This window comes from Protopterus annectens, chromosome 10.part0 (genome assembly GCF_019279795.1).
Source record: "Protopterus annectens isolate FY-2018-M chromosome 10.part0, PAN1.0, whole genome shotgun sequence".
Taxonomy (NCBI): Eukaryota; Metazoa; Chordata; order Ceratodontiformes; family Protopteridae; genus Protopterus; species Protopterus annectens.
The window spans coordinates 559,451,309-559,473,857 of record NC_056744.1 but is presented as its reverse complement, the minus strand read 5'-3'; positions in this window follow the sequence as shown (position 1 = coordinate 559,473,857).

Here is a 22,549-nt window from a genome sequence, read left to right as displayed (position 1 = left end):
TCTGGAGAGACAGGTATATATCCCGGAGACTATCCCTTCTCTGGAACATGTTCCCCATCCATGTGAAGCAGAGTTCCTCCCAAACTCAGTTCAAGTACAACTTAGACAATTGGATGGGGAACAGGAAACTGATCCCCAGTTTGGCACCTGTGTCTGTAGTGAACATAGGCAGCCTGTAATTGGTTCATCTCCCAGGCCCCTGCTTTTAAGTATTTTATCTCCCAAGCCCTGCTTACACTTATCAAAGGTGCCAGAATTTCTCAGAGATTTGGGATGTATGGTGCTTGTGGTCATTAACCTAGTACACACCCATGAACCTATGAGGTCTGAAACTTGATATAAGTAACCCCACAGGGTTAGAGTTGCTGGCGCTGTGTCAGACTCCAAGCCGGTCACAAGTGGTGTCCCACAGGGCTCGGTCCTTGGCCCACTATTGTTTGGCATCTACTTCTCACAAGTACAGGCCAACATGGGAGGACTTTAGCTGACAAAGTTTGCAGACGACTGCAGACTGGGCGCCATAGTGGAAAGTGCATCGGACACGGATATCCTTCAGAAGGGACTCACGGAAACAGATAGCTGGTGCCAGAGCCATGGCCTGAAGTTAAACGCCAAAAAATGTATAGTCATACCCTTCGGGAAAAACAAGGTAACCCCAAGCTACCATATAGGTGGCAATCCACTAAGCACAGAAGAGGTTATCAGGGACCTGGGGACCCAGGTTGACAGTGGCCTTTCTTTTGACACTCACATTGCTAAAGTGGTTAGAAAGACCTTCTATATTTCCCACCTGATCATGAAGGGATTCACATCCAGATCTAGTGAGGTCATTGTTCCCCTGTACTCTTCACTTATCAGACCACTGATCGAGTACAATGCCCCATTCGGGATGTATCTCACCCGACATCTGCAGCAATTGGAGAGACCCCAAAAGTTCCTCACCAAAAGGATAAAGGGACTCCAAAATCTGTCATATGCTGCCAGATTGAAGAAACTCCAGCTCTATTCAGTCGCATACCGTCTGCTCAGAGGTGACATGTGCCTGACATACAAGGCCATGTCCAACCCGGAATTAATGGACATGCTCCACCTCAAAAAATCCAAATCCACCAAAACCACTAGAGCAAGCGACTTAAACCTTAGCACGGATATAAATAGGACGTGCTGGAGGGATAGATTTATCACTCAGAGACTCCCTATGCTGTGGAATAAAATCCCGGTCCATGTGAGGCAGAGCACCTCGCTGACTCTGTTCAAGAGAAATCTAGACCTGTGGATGGGAGATCGTAGGTTTACCCCAGGAATCATCTCTGTGTCACTGCTGGACAGAGGCACAACAAACTAATGGGCACAGTATTTTTTCATATAAGGGGTGGCGTAAGCCACAATAATTTGGGCTAGGCTTATAAATGCCTTAGGGCAGATAGCCTAGTATAAACCTATGAACCTATGAACCTATGAACCCTATGGTGGCACCAAATTATTAGAACAAAAAGGAATCAACAAAGTATTTAGATATTTCCATACTCAATTGTATCCATACCCCATTCTTACAACTAAACAGTTTCAAAACATAAACTTCAATTTAAAGAGGGCTATACAACTGCCTTTAGCATCTAATCAGAAAGCAGATCTAGCAGTGCAGGCCTTTCATTAAAGTAGTACTAAAAGCCATAGTATCTACTCCCAAAAGCAAAGTGTTAGTTCTGGATGCCAACAATGCAGAGCTAAACCATGTTTTGAAAAAGCAACTACACCTTCTAATGGCATACCTATTCAAATCTTTTCAGCAGAATTAGAAAATATGTCTTCCATAATTCCATGATTTTCTTTAATGCTAATGTCAAAATATATGCTAGAATTTTAGCAAAAAGTTTTAAATCACACACTCCCTTGTATAATTTTGCCAACTCAAACAGGGTTTCTTACAGGAGGTTTGAAAGTAGATGCTTTAGAAACATTAAAATATATACATATACATATACATGTACATATATATATATATATATATATATATATATAGGCATATATATATATATATATATATATATATATATATATATATATATATATATATATATATATATATATATATATATATATATATATATATATATATTTACATATACATATACACATACATATGTCCCTCCATCCACAACCCCTTTTTCTCATTTTCACACATAGGGTCAGGAATTATCTAGAGTCAGGTTTTACACCTCCAGGTGGCTAGCCCTACCATGGCCATATGCATACATAACTATATCTATATCTTGATATCTATATATATATATATATATATATATACACATATATATATATATATATACATATATATATATATATATATATATATATATATATATATATATATATATATATATATATATACATAGTCAGACGGTTCCCATTCAGAAGCCTGAAACATCATAAGCCTGAAAATCAAAATCCTGAAACCAAAAGCCTGAAAATTCAGAATCCTGAAAACTCAAAATCCTGAAAGCCCAAAATCCTGAAAGACCAAAATCCTGAAACTCAAAATCCTGAAAACACAAAATAGACATACTGATGTCATTGTGGCTTTGCTATTGTTAGCCCTGTGGTGTTAGGTCATGCATTGGGGTCAGGTAAGTGTGCGGTTGGTTTTATTTTAGGGTTAGGGGCGGTTTAAGTGAGTTAGGGTTAGGGCGCAGGTTAGGCATGTATGCAATAGTGACAAATATTGGGGTTAGGGGTGGTTTAAGTGAGTTAGGGTTAGGGCGCGGGTCAGGTGAGTGTGCGATAGTGACAGACCATAGGGTTAGGGTTAGGGTCAGGGTCAGTTGGTAGATATTAGTGTCTTTATAGTGACATATTAGCATTATTTGTGTTTTCAGGATTTTGAGTTTCAGGATTTTGGTCTTTCAGGATTTTGGGCTTTCAGGATTTTGAGTTTTCAGGATTCTGAATTTTCAGGCTTTTGGTTTCAGGATTTTGATTTTCAGGCTTATGATGTTTCAGGCTTCTGAATGGGAACCAGTCAGACACACACACACACACACACACACACACACACACACACACACACACACACAGACACACACACACACACACACACACACACACACACACACACACACACACATTAACAAATACATACATACATGCAAACAAATTAGCTGAACAAGCAGAGTAATGCACAGTATGGAGATATGAAAATAATTCCTTAGTTCTATAAAAACATCATGGAAAGATAATGGCTTCAGTTGAAACTAACTCCATCATGCCCTCCTCTTTATTTTAGCTAGAGGCTCATAATAATGTTGCCTCCATCACCTGCCCTCTTTTATTTTGCTATGGAATGACTGCCTAGGGTTGAGATGAACTGATTATTTTTTTTCAGTTTACTGCTTCATATGGCTTCATACCCCAAACAAGGATATACCAGCTATAATTTCAGAAATGGCATTTGCTAACTTTTCTAGTGTATGGGTCAATGTAAACAATTTTCAATTATTTCTGGTGAAAAAACGCAGATAGCGTGTTAAGACAAGCAGAGGGAACGTTTCCCTTTAGCTGGAACAACTCATTGCCCAGATATTTAGGAATCCTATTTATCCAAATCCTTTGAAAAGGAGCAGCAGTAACCTACAGATGATATGCAACAAAATGTACATTTGTGTACACAGATGGCAAAAGCTATGATTTCCCTATTACACAGAGTAGCACCTGTGAAAATGATTTTTAGCTCCTGTGTTATTTCATCTCTTCTGAAATGTTGGCGTGGACTCTAAGTTTGATTTATGCATTTATTTATTTATTTATTTGAGATATTAAGTAAGATTAATAAGATTGCCAGATAGTTTTGTGTGGCAAAAAAAAGGAAAAGGGTTCCAAGACATGCAACTATTACAGCCACAAATAACACGAGTTTAGAAAGAGCACAATGTGGACTTTATGCCTAGATATTTAACCTAACAAATTATTACCATATGGAAAAAGTGCCCCCATATTTGTAAAGCTAGAAAATTGTACTCTAGATTTATTGTTTTTGTAGCAAAAAACTTTATTTAAAACAGTAATACAACAAGAAAATATGCATGATCATATAAGCAAAGAAAGAGCAACAATAACCATCATGCCTTGCGAGATCAAATAAAACCAACAACCTTAAAGAACATCAAATACAATTAATCAATGGATCTTTTTCAAATTGCCCTAATAGACCAACAATAGTAGAATATATCACAAAAGGAAACTAATCCATTAATCCATTAATCTCTTTACAAATTAAATCAGAATGCCTGTGAAACTAGACAATTACTTCCTTGCTCCAATCCACATCAATTTTATTCCAGAATTTAAAATATTCTAATAACAATGCATAGGCAATGGAGCATCACTTAGTCTCCACGAAGAATACCAAATAACCAAAATACACAATCATGCAGATCAAGAAGGGTACATTGTGATGCCCAACAAGGCATGATTGAGAGGCAGATCCAAATGATATGAAAATAGTTGGCTTTAGTACTATTACATTTCCACCATAACACCCGTGCCATTTGCTTTCTACTCCATCATCTAATAGTGGAGTTTTGACAGAATTTTATCATTTTAAATTAAATCAAGGACATAAAACAGAGTAAGCTAGGGTGGTGAGTATTCTTATACATTTTCAATCAAACATCTTCCATAAGCTGGAATAAATATCCCCTACATGTTAAGCAATTTAACTATCTTAATTTAAACTAGATGACTGGATATCCACAAATTTACTCCAAGGTTGACTAGTATGGCCAGACTGGATATAAGGGGGTGCTGCCTGAGGGAAGCAAGAATGGTCATGTGACTCAGTGGCTGTAGAATACCTTTAAAACTCTGAATATATAATTGTACAGTGGTATTCAAACTTATCTGATGTACAGATTCTAAGCAGTAAGGATGCATTCGTCTTGGCAAGTCATTCATCATAAGGGTGCTTGGTGTGTGTGTGTGTGTGTGTGTGTGTGTGTGTGTGTGTGTGTGTGTGTGTGTATATATATATATATATATATATATATATATATATATATATATAGATAGATATATAGATATATGTATAAAATGAAATTTGGATCCTCCAATTAGCAATGGTAATCTACACATACATTACCTCTTTAAGGATTCTAAAGAAAGCTTAATGAATTGAATATTTAAAGACATAAAAAGTTATCCTGAAAGCTGCTGGGGCAAGCTTCTCCACAAGTTAATGACATGAACTTCCAAGGAAGTAAAAATAAGACTGTTGGTGGACAGTTTTGGAGACAGTTTAGCTTGTGGATGCTTAATAACTGGCTTGCTGAAAGCAATATGATAAACAGATGTACACCTCAAATTTTAGGCATATTAGTAGGAAATTAGAACTTCTGGCATGCAATGCTTGTTTGGCTTGCTGTTCTCTGCCTGACTGTTGCTGATCTCTGCATTTGATTTTGGATTGGAGTTATTTATTTAAGGTTTGGTTACTTCTATTTTTTTATCATTTTCTTATATTACATTTTGTTTTGTTTAAAGTTTTTTTTTTTGAGTTTTAACAGGTCTAGGCTTGGGTCAGTAAGAAAATAATTATTTTGCAGACAGTGAATAATACCCTGATAATTAGTGCGAGGAGTTGAGAAATGCCTTTCCTCATTTAATTACAAATATTTAATGGCATCTTAATTCAGCTGTAGTGATTGTTTGACCATCCACCCTTCCTGCTGCTGTTGTGCTTTTAAACTTGGTGGCTTTGAGTTGCCTGCCTCTACTATAAATGAGATTTTGGGCACTCATCCCAGTCTCATCTCATCAGCTCATTCTATTGAGCCCTCCTTTAGTCTCTCAAACTTGAATTATCTTCTGTTTCCTACCTTCCCACTTACAAAAAAGTTGCTTTTACTGTATATGTGTTCTTATAGTGTTCAATTGTATTTAATCTGCTGCATTAATTACTGCTTGTTAGTAGCCTGGTTACATTGTAACTGTTGTTCTAAGCCTCTTAGTTATGATTTAAGCACTTGGGCTCCAAACTAGTTATCTTACATAAGGAAAGTTTGTGGTCTACAATCTTGTGGCAGGAGAGGTAGCTTACACACTTCTGAGTTGGGAATTACCAGATGAAGGCTTATTGTGTCTGTTATTCTAAAAATGTCTATATTCTGGTTGAAGTGCTTGGGCTCCAAACCAATTGTTTTATATTAGGAATGTTTCTGGTCTACTCTCTTGTGGGAGAAGAGGGTAGCTGCTACACTTCTCAACTGGGAATTGCTTTGGTAAGTCTTATTGTGCCTTTATTTGATTGGCTAGAGGGCTAGCTTGTTTAAAAATTTGATTCTCTGTGTCTGAAACATTTGGTGATGTTTGGCAACCATGCTAAGTGAGAAGAAGTGTGTTGTTGGTTTCTGCTAAACTCTACAAAAACTAAGACTTACATTATAAAAATAGCAGTGATCTGTATAGTTGTCAATATCTTGCAACATAATTCCCCCTTGTAATCTTTGCAGATGCTGATCTCTCACAGTGTAAGTTTCCGTTAAAATACCCTTACTGTCTAGACAGATTTTTCAATATTTGAAGTTACCTCAGTCCTCCCTAGTAGATCAGTAGTCATGGATATGCACTTCCCAACTATCTCTGTGGCAAGTCTGGTTGAGATGGTTATTCTGAGGCACTGTAGCAATTAGCTAATGTACATTGACAACCCACATATTCTTAATAAAACAGATAAAATGTGTAAGAGGTGTAAATACACTTTACCACCGGAGGCAAAACACTCTCATACAACCAAAACTGATCCTATTGAGGTTGTCAGCAACACTTGCACCATACCTCCTACAGAGAGGAAAGACCCTTCACATAAAACTACTTATGCTGAGGCACAGATAATATTCCTACTACACAGCACAATCAAAAAAAGGGGTCCTCAGCCATCATGCAAACACTCCATTAAAACACCACCCAGAGCTACACATAATAACACTGTATCCAAAAAATTAGTTATACTGAGGCACTTACAGATAACATTTCTAAAACACTAAGACCCCCTACACAGTGCAATCAGAAAAAAGGGTCCTCAGCCATTATGTAAACATTCCGTTAAAACACCACCCACTGCTACACATAGTAACACTGCATCCACTGACCCTACTGCTAAGCTCTTAAGGCAAACCACTGCATAGCCAAATTTCCTAATCATTGGTGATTCTATAGTGAGGCACACTGATGTTCCCTTCACCAGACTGAGTAAAGAAAGAATCATGGTTAGCTGCTTTTCTGGGGTTAGAATCCATAAAGTCACAGGCACTCTAAATCACCGGTACCAGTACAACCCTGTCATAGTCCGTGTGGGTGTTAATGACCTGAGATGTACTCCCTTGACTATATGAAGTGAGATCTGATCAAGCTCACTGATTATGTGCCTCAGACAGGCATGAGCCTAGCACTGAAAAACACCTTCTCCAAGGATGATGCCATGTTACCAACAGAAAATGACTGATTTTAACAATTGGCTTAGCTTCTGGTGTCAGTCTAAGGTTATATAATATTTGATGGCCTGTGAGGACATTGTTGACAGACCATGCTGCTTTGCCAGGGATGGTCTGCACTTATCTCCCCTAGGCTTTCAGATATTGACAAGGACTTTTTCCATCCCCATACTGTCTTTTTAGGCAATGCCAAACTGACAAACCTCCAAACTTAACCAGACCTATGAATGAATATCTGAAAGTGGTACTGCTCAATATTTGAGGTCTTAACAAAAAACTCCACTCCCTGCAAGCCTTCTTCTTCCTGGAGAGTGCAGATATCTGTGTAGTAATAGAGACATGATTAAAACTAGTGGACAGTACCCCAGTAATGCAAGCTTATAATGTCTTTCACATCTTTAAACCATCTACTGCACATTATGAAACTAAAGGTGGAGAGGCTCAGTCTATATTAAAAACAATCTCACATCCAGATTAGTTAAAGTGTATGACACACTGGAACTTATACACGAGCAACTTACCATAAACAGGGTGCCGCACCATATCCTTGCAACATATAGGTTCCCCTGCATGTCACAGGAAACCCATACTATCTATCTCAGTGTACTAGAGTCCCTCACATTTCAGCCAAATATGACATTCATTTGGGATCTCAACTACCTCTCTATAGATTGGGAATCCTACACCACTTCTAATGCACAAATCCAACAATTCCATAATTTTGTTGATAACAACATGCTGGAACAGTTTGTCCATTCTCCTACCAAAGGGTACAAATATCCTTGACCTTGATGAACATAGGGGCTGATGTTCCTCACCCAATGCAATGTCTTCATCTGTCAGATCTGACCATAATTCAGTATTGCTTGAAATAAAAATTAAATCCAGGATCTAGCAAAACCAAAAACCTTTAGAAGCTGTTCCAAGGCTAACTTCTATTTACAAAGTGACACATTGGCAAAATCTCATGCACCTAAACCCATTAAATACCATAGCATATGCTGAGCTATTTATAAAATCTCTGTACACTCATATTGATAGCTGTATAGAGTAAGCTGTGCTCACTTGTATTAAGAATAAGACAAACCCAAAAGACAAGCCACCCTGGTGGAATCACAAAATCAATTGGTTATACACTAAAAGAAAAGAAAGTTCTTGGCCAAGTTTATGAGGAACAAAGTTATACATACTAAAATCCCCCTGACCAATCTAAACAGGCAGCTAAGAGGATTAATTAATACATCAAAGGCAAAACTTGAAGAAAAAATAGCTTCACAGGCAAAAGACAACCACAAAGCTTTCTACAGCTATGTCCATAATCTCAGGGGAAGTACACTACAATGCACAGAACTTAATGTAAATGACATGACCCACACTGAGTTGGAGGCCATTGCCAACCTTTTCGTTGACAGGCTCAGTTCAAATTTCTTTCCCCACTCCCCCCCAGTAGTACAAAGGAAATACTGCATACCACAAACCCCTAACAGTCGCTAGGGAACAGGCCATCAATACACTTTCCAAGGTCAAAAGCACTGCATCAATGGGCCTTGAGAACATCCTGGGACACTTAATAAATAGCATGAAACTTGACCTCTCTGGTCCACTTGAATCTCATTTCAACTGGAGCCCACAGTCAGGTTTTGTGCCAAAGGAATAGAAGATGGCTACAGTTATTCCCCTGCACAAAGGCAGTCCAAGCCCTGATCCAGGTGACTGCATGCCCCTAATTCTGACCAACCACATAAGTAGGGCCATGAAAAGAATCATCATGAACATAATATACGAGGATACAGGTAACCTGCAAATGCTGGAACCATTACAGTTCGGCTTTGTTAAAGGAGGGTCATGCCTATTAAATCTGGTGGACTTTTTTGAGAGAATCACCATAGCACTGGATGGAAGCAAGATTGTGCATACAGCTCATCCTGACCTGTCAAAGGCTTTTGATATAATACCCCATTCAGGAGTTATAGAAAAGCTCACTAATTCAGGTATAAACCCTTTTATCACCCACTGTATAGTCAACTGCCTCCCTTATAGGACCCAGGAGGTCAAAATATGTGAGACCACCTCCACAAGGAAGCCAGTCACTAGCAGAGTCCCCCAGGTCTCAGTAGTGGGCCCATTTATTTTTGGCATCTCTTTCTCTGAATGGAAGCAAATGCTGAAAGTTTATGGTTGACTAAGTTTGCAGATGATTGCATGCTGTTGAATATCATTCATCACCCTGCAGACACTAACATTCTTCAAGACGTTCTAGCTCTAACTAGCAAATGATGCCAAAGTCATGGTCTTAAACACAATGCTAAGAAATACATGTGTACCCTTTGGGAAGTCAACCATCCTGGCTAATTACCATATTTATAATATGCCCCTAAAGGTCGACCCAGTGGTCAGGGATCTGGGTACGCATGTAGATAGTAGCCTTACCTTCAACCTCCACATAGCCAGAGTCACGAGGAAATCATTTTTATGTTGTGCAATTTATAAGTAAGGGAAAGTATTGAGGTCCAAAGAGGTAATTATCCATTTTCCCACTGAACGCTACCTTTATCAGACCAGTCATAGAGTACAGTGCTCCCTTTGGTGTGTACCTGACAAGGCATTTGCAGCAACTAGAGTGACCTCAGAGGTGCCTTACAAAAATGCAAGGAGTAATAAGCTTGCCTTATGCAGAGCACCTTAAAGCTGTTTCCCGTTACTCAGTCTCCTATGGATTGTTCAGGAGTGATCTATGATTGCCTTACAAGTTATCCACAAACCCCCACCTATGAATGTCCTGCATATTTGGAAGTCAAACAGTACCAGAAATACAAGATCTAGGGACCTGAATTTTGTCTGAGACTAAAACAGAACATGTAGAGACAGATATATGTTCCAGAGACTGTCCCAACTATGGAACGAGCTTCCCATCCATATGAAGCTGAGTTTGTCGGTTTACCCATTTTAAGTACAACCTAATCAAGTTGATGTGGAATAGGAAATTTTCACTGGGTCTGGCACCCATGCCTCTTATAGCCAGAGAGAGCTAAAAAATGCCTGACTTCCATGTCCTATTTTGGCACAAGACATAATTTTTCTTTCAAGAAAACATGGCTAGGCTTAGAAAGGCCCATAAGTTGTTAGCCTAGTAACAATTTCAGAATCTGTAAATCTATGGATAAAAGATGCAAATAGTGTATTCTGTTAAAACATACCTAATTTGTTTTGCCTATTTTTCTTTTGAAATTCTTACTGAAAATTGCTAGAAGGCATCCAACACAGTTTGTTATTAGTAAAGTTATAGTAATTATTAGTAAAACTTTTGATTGATTAAAAAACTTTCTTTGTGCACTAGTAGTTGTACTTGCTCTGGATACTTCCACAACTTTTGTTGTAGTCAGTTCTGTACTCCATCACATCTTGTACAACAAATTATTCTGATTTATTATTAAATCTCATACTTCACCAAAATTCTCAGTCTGTGGTTCTGTTCTTCATCATAAAAGCATAACTGTCTGCATCCTTGTAAAGAATAAAAAATGTATGAATGAAAGTTTCTGTATATTCTCACAATAATTAATGAACTTATCCTTTATTGATGCTACTTTGTTTTTATGCTCTTCAAAAACATAAAAACATTATATATTTTCAAGCCATTCCTCCATTGACATACATACATGTGGCATACAGTAATTTTTTATGATTCATAGCAAATCATCTTGTTTAATTGCTTTGAGGTGAGAGGATTCTTGGTTGTTGTTCCTGAAACAACAAATATATCATTCTCCTGTTATCCTTTTTAACATATCATAGAGGGTGAATGATGACTTTTCAAGTTCCATTGGTTTGCTCAAAAGTTGCAGCCTGTGGGTCCCGGGATTTTGGCACTGGAACCTGAAGGGGTGTCCCTTGCGAGGGAAGTCCTTTAGAGAAGAGACCTTTTGATAACTCCTTTTGTAGGATGCCCTTTTGTGAATGGGTGGTCCCTCTAAGGTGACCAACAGATGCTAGCCCTTGTTAAGGTACAAGTAAGGGTGTCTGGTACAGAGACAATGTCAGACCCAATCCAGCCTAAACAGGCCTATGCTGTCTGGGATGGGAACCTGGTTAGCTGGATGGCAAGCATGGCTAGAGACCCTAGATGGTGTCTAACTAAATCTCAGTAGCAAACAAACTAAAATCTCAGAACTTATTCAGTGGGGTCAGGCCTAGGCTCTACTGGGTGGGAGCCTGCCATGCTGGATAAGAGCTATGTAAAAAATGCCCACATAGACAAAACAATGAAGACAAGGTAGACAAAGGTTTTCTTCCAGTAATTCAGTTTATTCCAACCACCAAAGCGTAGTTCCGAAGTATGAGACATATAGCCAAACATCTCTATGATTTATACTGTAAAATGGGGGCATGTCAGTAGGTCCAACCTTAAGTGGGTGTGTTTTTAATGGGGTTGGCTGGTTCCTACTGATGTCACCTTCTTATACTGCCTTAGGGATTAACATTGAAACTTCTTTCTTTATTATTTTCTTAGAATTCTTTCTTTTTTATTTTTAATTTTAATTTTAAAAGTACCATGCAAAACATGTTCATTTTAATGCAATGCTCACACTGTACCCCTTGGTAGGTGTCTGGCCTGGCATTTTTAGCTCCAAAAATGCTAGCATAAACTATCCTAAACATATTTTGTGCAAACTATCTTGTGCATCAAATGTTGGTTGTTGTCTGTTCCATGGGGGGGTGAAGGTCAGACTCCGCTTTTCGTTAGAATTTTCATCATGATGGCAATGGAATCAAACTGGCTTGCAATAAACCAAAAAACACTCGTACAACATAACTCAGAACATCTACAAATGTTGTCACTTCACAGTCACTTCACAGAATGAGGGCAGTAGACATGACTATTTCTGTGTTTGTTGAAAGTGAGGGATTTATGAGGCTAAGTGCCTTCCAAGATACTTACCCATGGTAAATGCAAACTCTGAATTGCTTATACAAGTTTTGTGGTATGCTGGGGACACTACTCTCCACTCTATGTGTGTTTCCATGTGTTTGGATTGCTGTATGAAATGTCAAGTATGTCTAGTGTGCCTGTGCTTGCATTTGTAGGAATGTTAAGTATGAAGAGTGTGTTTCTCAATGGTTCACAAGTTTGCAGGTACTAACTAAGCTTCAAGCTAAAAAAAATTGAGAAGCTCATTTACATCACAGAGTACTTATGGGAGGCTAAAAGCATTCCCCATTATGTTGACTTTTCTGCATATTCTTGGTGAAAATTTACAATTACCCACTCAGTTATTCAGACTGGCTTTAAAGGTTTCAAATGATGCACTTTGCTAGATAGGCAAGGACAGCCTATTCCAGAAATGGAGAATACATTAGGTTAGGTATCTGTCATGCCACCTGGCATTGATGACATGGTAGTGAAGGTTTAGGTCTTTAGACAAGATGTTTGCTTTATCTCTGAATCTGTGTAGGATTAGAAGTTCAAAGAGAGCTGGGTTGTTCATTAGAAGGAAGACTAATCAGCAATTAACCCTCAGTACATTAGCAGAACAGGGTTTTTATCTATCACAGTATTTAAAGGCACTGAGACCTGAGATATTTTTATTGTGGAAACACCAAGGAATCTCAGGTAGTTCTAATACATGCCAAAGCAGTGCTTTATATTCAGTGATAGGCACAATAAGGAATGAAAAAGGTGGGAATATATTTTGGTTACTTGGTGAATGTGCTTGGTCATTTTGTTTTATTAAAACGAGTGGCTATTGGTCATCCTGTCCTTGGGATTTTATTTATTTATTTATTTTTCTTCTACTTTCCCATTGCCTACTGATCATCAGAATCTCTTTTGGTCATTTGACTCATCTGTTCCCCCTACTAGGACAAGTGCTGATGGAGAGAGGCTATAAGTAGATTTTCTCTCTGCAACCCTAACTCTTTGCATGTGCCCAGTGTGTTTTATGCATGAAATGAATCTAGCACAGGACTGTCACTTCAGTTAGTGACATAAGCCCAGACAGACCTGCATCTTGGGCTGCGCACATCATACATGTTTCGCTGGTCTCCACCAGGCAAACTGATGCATTGGGGGTGACCTGGACACAGGCCTCACTTCTACACCTTGAGAGACAGATGCAAACAGGCACATCCCCCTCCTTCCCCACTCTCCCACCCCTACTGCTGACAGTAGGGATCTGAGATTCTAATCAAAGTTGGGTCACCTGGGTCACAATCAGGGCTTTATCCCTCTGTACCAGTAGAGCTAACTCAGCCTTGGAATTTTGGATGATATCTACATACAAAACTGTGGATCCTTCCATGTACAGTTAATCAGACAAAGCTCCGTTGAAAAAGGTATACTTCAGTTCCCTGTAGCTGGCTGATTTGGAGTTAAAGCTGTACACCCCATTTATAACAACAGAGTAGAACTGCACTGTAAGGAAATGCCAGTGCTGATAAACTAATTTGTGTAACTGCCATAGGTGCATTTTTATTTAATTATTTGTTTACCTATTTATTTATTTATTTATTTATTTTCATTTGTTAGCTGGTGTAGAGTGCAGTTAAGTTACAGCCCAGAAGCCAAGATACAAACTTAATTGATGGTTCAGATACAATATTAGATCAGATTAATTGTTTACAGGTTTGGTAAACCCATCACGCAGACTAATAACTGCAAAGCTTCATCCATTCCATTGAAAGCAGATGTCTGCCCATTACCATTAAAGGGCCCTATAAAATAATACAGCAAGGGAATGTCCCAGACTCTTATACCATTCCCGTATTTTAGGACTAGCAAAACTGCAGAATATATGTAATATGTGCATATACACAGGAAAGTTTGACTTCAGGTGAAAGAGAAATTAATGGAAAGGAAGAAGAATTGGAAATATATAATGGGATATAAAGGGAAAGGCAAGGAGGGATGCTGATATAAGGATGCCAGTTTAGATACCATTGATTTAAGCTAGTAAGTTAGAGGACGTTTTGATTTATAAGGTATTTTAAATTATTTTATTGCATCCATAACAATGATAGACAGCTTTCTTTTGACAGCCAAGGAAACAGTGCTCTTCTTACATAGGATCATAGGTTCATAGGTTCATACTAGGCTATCTGCCCTAGGGCATTTATAAGCCTAGCCAGAGTGTGTTTGGCTTTCGCCACCCATTTTAAATTAATTTTACTATGCCCTTTTTCGAGGTTAGTATACTGTGCCTCTGTCTAACAGTGACACAGAAGTAATACCCGGGGTAAACCTACGATCTCCCATCCACTCATCAAGATTCCTCTTGAAGAGAGTCAATGAGAGACTCTGCCTAGCCTGGACTGGGATTTTATTCCAGAGTGAAGGGAGCCTCTGGGTTATGAATCTGTCCACTCCAGCATGTCCTATTTATTTCAGTGCTGAAGTTCAAGTCTCTCGATCACGTAGCTCGATGGGATTTGGATTTTCTAAGGTGCAGCATGTCCATTAATTCCGGGTTGGACATGGCTTTATACGTCAGGCACAGATCGCCTCTGAGCAGGCGGTATGCCACTGAGTAGAGCTGGAGTTTCTTTAACCGGGCAGCATATGGCATCTGTTTGAGCCCTTTGATCCTCTTGGTGAAGTACTTTTGGGGTCTTTCCAGTTGCTGCAGGTGTCTGGTAAGGTACATCCCAAAAGGGGTATTGTACTCAATTATGGGCCTGATGAGGGATGAGTAAAAAGGCATGATGACCTACCCTGATCTAGATGTGAATCCCTTCATGATTAGGTGGGCTATATAAAATGTTTTTCTAACCACTTTGGCCACGTGGTTGTCAAATGAGAGATTGCTATCAACTTGGGTCCCCAGGTCCCTAATTACTTCTTCTGTACTTAATGGATTACCACCTATGTGGTAATTTGTGGGCAATTTGTTTTTGCCAAAGGGGATGACTATACACTTTTTGGCATTTAGCTTGAGGCCATGGCTCTGGCACCAGTTGTCTGTTTCTATGAGGCCCTTTTGGAGGATGCCTGTGTCGGCTGGAGAGTCGATTATGGCGCCCAGTTTGCAGTCATCTGCGAACTTGGTCAGCCACAGTCCTTCCGTGTTGGCCTGTACCTCCGAGAAATATATACCGAACAAGAGAGGTCCCAGGACTGAGCCTTGTGGGACGCCACTTGTAACTGGTTTGGAGTCTGACATGGCTCCAGCAATTCTAACCATGTGGGTTCTGTCCTTGAGCCAGTTTGCAAACCATCTAGTGACATAGGGGTTTATATTTAAGTTGGTGAGCTTATCTATAATGCCCGAGTGGGGTATTGTATCGAAGGCTTTTGCGAGGTCCAGGTAGGCTGTGTGGACCACCTTCCCCTCGTCAATGGCCTTGATGACTGTTTCAAAGAAATCGACCAGGTTTAAGAGGCAGGATCTGCCCTTAACAAAACCGAACTGGGTAGGATCCAGTGTCTGTAGGTCCCTAATATCTTTATTTATGAGGTCCATGATGATCCTTTCCATAGCTTTGCAGACCAAGCTAGTCAGGCTTATGAGGCAATAGTTTCCAGGATCCATTGAGGCACCACCTTTGTGGAGTGGGTCCACTGTTACTGTACGCCACTCTTTGGGTACATATCCTGTAGTAAGGCTGAGATTGAACAGTAGTTTTATGTTTGGGTTTAGCTCTTCTTGGAGTTCATGTAGGATGCAGTCCGGGACACCATCTGGTCCCATTGATGGTGTGTTTTTTGCTTTGGAGAGGGCAGGTCTTACCTGAGCATCTGAGATGTCAGGGGGGTAGCACTCTGCTGGGATAGATATTTGCCCTTTTGGTGGTGGGGGGGGGGAGTTTGCCCTGAACCTGTCAGCTAGGATGTTGGCAATGTCTGTGGGTTCGGTGTATTTTTTGACATTTTGGACTAATTCTGAGCATATCTGGAAATTCCCATCCAGGTTCCTAACATAACTAAAGAAAGCCTTGTGATTATCCTTAGTGTCCTGTGCAATTTTTCTCTCAAAGCTGGACTTAGACGATTTTATGAGTGTCCGTAGTTTTTTGCTAATACTGATCAGAGATGCCTTCCCTTTTTGGGATTTTGCTCTATCATGTAGTAGCTTCCTCCTTCTATTGTATAGTTTGTTTATGGCTGGGGTCCATCTAACAGGGCATCTGCCTTTGGAGGATTGGGTCTTGGTTTTATTTGGGATTGCATGATCCATGCATTCCTGAAGGTGTTCATAAAATGTGTTTATAAAGGATTCTGCGGTCTGGGCCGTATTTTCCACAGGCCCGGGGGCTTTGAAGGATTCCACCTCGGTTTTGAGGAGTGTGAAATTTGCTTTAGAGAAGTTTTTCACTGTGGTTTTCTGGGCGTGGGGTCGGGATGTGAATATCCAGTGAGATTAGTTTATGGTCTGATCTTACCAGTGAGGGATACACTTCTGGTCTGGAGCATAGAGTCCCCATGTTAGTGATGATCAGGTCCAGTATGTTTTCCCCTCTTGTGGGAGTGGTAACAAGTTGTTCCATAGCATTTGAGTTTATAAATTCTAGGAACCTTTGAGCTAGGGTGTTGGAGCTAGAGTAATGCTCCCAGTCTATGTTTGGGTAGTTGAAGTCGCCCAATATAATGGTGTTTGGAGAGACCTTCATATTTTCCAGTGTTCTCAGGAAGGCCAAGTGGGGTTCCTGGGTTTGGGAGGGTGGTCTGTAGCAGGCTATAAACTGGAAGGCAGTTTTACCCACTGTTAGTTAACAGTAAACCCACATTGTTAAAAGCATATAGAATAGTATGTGGTTGTAGTTTTATTTTTATTGGCTCACTGTCAAGCAAGCTAGTTTTACCAAAGAAGTCTACACTGACTTAATTTATTAAGCATATCATCACACCTCTGCTGAATAGATCATTTATGCTTGGACTATTTAGCATTAAACACCAAAATTCAAACATATATCACTTCCATTCAGAGTTGTCTAGAAATTTGCCAATGCACTTGAGCATGCCTGGATGGTTACATATTTTAGTCTCTGTTTAATGCAACTATGTATTGCTCAGGAAGCATCTGTATGCAGCCCATGATGTCAAAGCAACATCAATTCCTTATCAATTTCAAAACTTACAGCTGTACAGTTGGAATTTTTACTTGCCCAAGAAAGATTCCACATACAGGATTTTTACTTTCATTAACATTTTTGCAAGCAATCTCTTTATCTTGCTTGATTTCACAAAACAGTTTAGTTCAGTGTCTTATACCTACTGCACCTCCTGCCATGTGCAGCACACTTATGTGTGTTGTTTGCAATATGGCCACACCTCATACATTTGGTAGGTTTACTCTCACTCTGCTTGTCAAACATTTGCTTACTCTGAGTCACATAAAGCTTTTAGGGAACATGCCATAACTTTGTGTTATATATACATAAAGTTCCATGTTTAAATTAATGTTTTACCTTTATGCCAACTCAGTCTTTCTGGGTGTTTCTACTGATTTCTCTAAAATTAGATTAACATCAAGTTATAGTTTTCATGACACTTCCATGTTGCCAACCTGATCACAGTTCTGTCTATTTGCTCATGTATAGTGCCCATAAAACCACAATTTTCCACCAGTTTATATAATCATCTCAGAAAGGTTTCCACATGCTTATATAAATTTATTCTTATGACAGGCTCCTTTATTTATTATACATCTTTGGCCTAAAATGTTTATTGAGTTTGTTAATTACTTACTCATTTGTAATACTTTGGCACTTTGTGAATGCAATGGAGCTCCATATGGTCTCATCCTCTCAGCCCACAACATATAAAAGCATGTTTACTTGGATTTCTTCTGAATTCTTATCAAATTTCGTTGATACAAGGAATCATGCAATTCTCTGAATTCAGGCAAGACAGCAAAATGGTTTTGACTAGTCAAACTACCCTGGTTTGCTAAACTGCATCTTGGCAAAATAAATTCAATATTTTATCAACAAGTAGTTTAAGTTCAATCAAAGTAAGACTTTATGTAGCAATTTAGTGATTTTGTTTTGTAAAGGTGATTAACTCTGAACATTTTCAGATCATTGGATATGTATGCTGTGGTTTTATAAGTAGTGGATATTTTTTTTTTCAGTTCTAGTTCTGGCTCCATCCCAGGTGGTCCTATGAAATATCAACTGCTTCTGGTGAGGATCATCTTTGAAATGTCAAAATTCTGTGTAGGTTTCAGTAAACATTAAACCTTATTTCAAACACCATGGCAGCACAGCATGAATGATATTAACATTTCAGCTTCTCATACTCAACTTCCTAAAGTTCGGTAAATGTGCTGCATTATGGAACAGACTTATTCTTAAAAGGGTAATGTCATAATAGACATACATGGAATATCTATAATTATATCACTCTATCTATCTATAGATATGAGTATTATGTGATTTATCACTTCACACATTTCAGCACATGCTGAAATGCTGGTGGTATGGCTGGACGAATTTTGTAAAGCTCGAAGTTCATTAGCTCAGTTGTTACATATTACAAGGACTTTTCTCATTTCTTTGAGTTTTTACGACCTTGAAGTTACTACATATACTTTTTGGGGGCGTGTGGGCGATGAAGCCCCACAATATAAAAGTTGTTTTTTTTTTTGCTTTATTTTTCATAATCACAAATATAACCTTTTGGTTTATACTTGCAAGAACTTTTTGATGATTTTAGTGATGTCTATTCTTTTTTGAGTGCTTTGTTATTTGATCACTTTTATGGTGTGTGTGTGTGTTTGTGTGTGTGTGTGTGTGTGTGTGTGTGTGTGTGTGTGTGTGTGGGTTTGTGTGTGTGTGTGTGTGTGTGTGTGTGTGTGTGTGTGTGTGTGTGTGTGTGTGTGTGTGTATGTGTGTGTGGCATGGAAGAACAACCATGGCAGGGCTGGTCACTTGTTAGTGTGAACATTGGTTCTGTATATATATATATATATATATATATATATATATATATATATATATATATCACACACACACACACACATACACACACACACACACACACACACATGCACACACACACATCTATCTATCTAATTTATTTATCTATCTATCTGTCTTTTTATATGCATTCTATCAATTTTAACTCACTTTCTATTACATTCACCAGCATCTTTGTTTCCTCCTTTTCTGTCTCTTATTTTCTATAATGTTAAATTATATTTAAAGTGGCTATTTAGGTATCTTTCTCTCTGAATTCTGTAACAATGGAGAAAATTATCCTGTCAGAGGATATTTAGTTCTGCAATTTGTTAATTCTACTTCACCACTGACAGTTTGACATACCCACGAACATTTACACTAGTTATACAATGTACTTTATACAAATTCTAAACAATTAAGATAAATGCATAGGTTGTGGACTAAATATATGATTAGTTTATCTATATTGCTTAAATGTTAAATAAATAATGTCATAATTAAATCAACTGATAAATTATTATTAATTGAAGAATATAACCATGTCTGTGCATTTTATATCACACAAAATTATGTTTTTCCCCCAATACCATGCAATAAGTGCTATAATTATCTAAGAACTTTCCAGTATTTAGAGAATAGCAAAAAGCTTTCCATATACTTTGCAGCACTTGTGCTCCTAAGGTTGTTGTGGGTGACAGTTCCAGGAAACATTATTAACTGACACTATAAATAGATAGCAATCAATGGCCAGAAACCCTCAAAGTAAAGTACAAAGGTAGTGCTGCAGTGATGAAAGGCGAATTGGAAGGACCTATAAGGGTTTGATTTACTGTCTGAATTTTTCTGCGGAAAAACAAACAGCACAGATAGGGCAATTAAGCTACACTCTAGCAGTGTATAGAAGTGCTACGTTTCTGATTTTATTTTGCAATGGTTATTTTTTTTTATTGCCTGGAACCTCAAAACACACTCACACATTGTTGCACACATGTTTTCACACACACAGACACACTCAGATTTACAGACACACACACACACATTCCTCAGCACATACTGCAAATAAGTCAGTAGTAAAGCACTGTGGTTATCTGTCAAATGTTCATTTATTAAACAGCAAATGCTAAGGAATTGTAAAGAAAGGAATCTTCCGAGGCAAGACTAGGAAAAACAACATGGTCTGCTGGTTCTTTTCTCATCTGACTGGGCTTTTGACAGTGCATCTGTGACGAAAAATGTACATTTTGGTAACATGTATCAGAGGATTAAAGCAAATTTCAACATTTTCCATCAGAGGCACAGAAGAAAAGGAGCAGGAACATATTTGATTTAAAAATTATACCTTCCAGTACAGTGATGAATTATACTGACATAAAAATTAATAGATTGATGTTTGTGCCACATATAAATCATGTGCAGGGAGTTGCATTCTGAAATAGATTTTCACTAGAATATAATGAAGCTTTAATACAGCTACAGTAACAGTGTCAAAACATATTACTTATCTGTCATATACGCAATAATGTTATCAATTATGTAACCCAAAGCAAACATGAAAACTTGATTAGATTTAATGAAAATTTTAAGTTTTCCTCCTTCCTTAAATTATACATGCAATGATTCTTTCTAAAATCAATATGGCATTTGGTTTTCCCTCTAACACAGCAGTTTGCATTATACAGCTGTATTTTTGGTACAAGGAATCAGTCATATTTTATATAAACCATTTTCTGCTATGGACTAGAGTTCTTAGAAAGAAAATCAAAGCTGTTTTGCTGTGGTTCTGAACTTAGGGGTATTATTTATCTAGGGCTTGTATGTAGTTTTCAGTACATGTTTCTTTTCCCCTTGCAAATGGGACAGGTTCTGCTTTCCCCAAGGACCTTGCAATGGATAAAGCAGGTACACAACAATGTGCGAGTAAATATAAAACTGTACTAACTAGTACTGTAGGTATACAACAGTGTGTGAGTGAATATAAAACTGTATTAACTAGTACTGTTTGCAATATTCATTCAAACAATTATTTTTTTCTGCTTCCCTATACTTACTAATATATAATAATTTTCAATGTACTTGCATAAAATGTTTTTACATGCTTTATAAATCTGAATGTTTTCGTGTTTTTAGTTATATTTACTTTAACTATACCTTGCTCACATTTCTGCAACTGAGTCAGAAACTGGAAAATGAACTTTGATTTTGAGAGAAATTTGCATGCAAAAATTGTAGTTTATGTTTTATTTATGTTTTCATGTCCTCTCTGGTCTGGAACACATGCATAGATGTTACATGCAATAGGGATGATATGATAGAACACACATATGACATAAACAGCACTGCATATATACATAATGGAAGGTTATATAACATATACACCCCTCTCCTTCCACCTAGAGAGTTGTTCCTGCATTCTACAAAAGCCACACATCTCTAAATGACACTCTTCAAGAATTATAAAGGAAAGGAAAAATTTTTAATAGTAGATAGACAATACTTAGTGAGAGATAAATAGTTGAAAAACAAAACAATAAAAAAAATATTTCAGTGCATCCGTGATAACATCTCCTTATCCTCTGCTTCCCACTGACCAAGGAGATTATTGCGGCATCAGCCGACATCTATACCAGGTCCCACAGAGACTAAACTTTTTACTTCTAGTCTAGTAGCTAATCCTTAAACTTCCTCTGCATCTGTGTGCAGTTTCTAGCACACAGTACAACAGCCCTGCACTTCCCACTGACAGAAACAGCCATTGGTTCTCAAAAGCTGCAATGAAAAATTAGTACATTACAACGATGTGGATGGGTGCACATGGCTGAATGCCCTATATCATAACACTGCACTGTACCACAACATTATGTGTGGACTCCTCCTGTGAGCTCCAACAAACATAACATGCAGTATGTGCATTGCTCCTGATGAGGACATACCAATCATAAGTGTAACAAGTTTAAGATGCAAGTGAGTTGGATGCTACCCTGTTTCATGTATTGAGGCTGACATATATGCAGGTCTCAGAATTAACATGCAGATGTGAAGATCAGTGATACAGGTGCAAGCAGCTGTTGTACAGTACTGAAGAGATGGTGAGTGTGTCCTTGGCATGTGTAAGGACATGTGCCATCTGCCCAATGACTTACAGCATTAGGTCACTGATGGTGAATAATGCT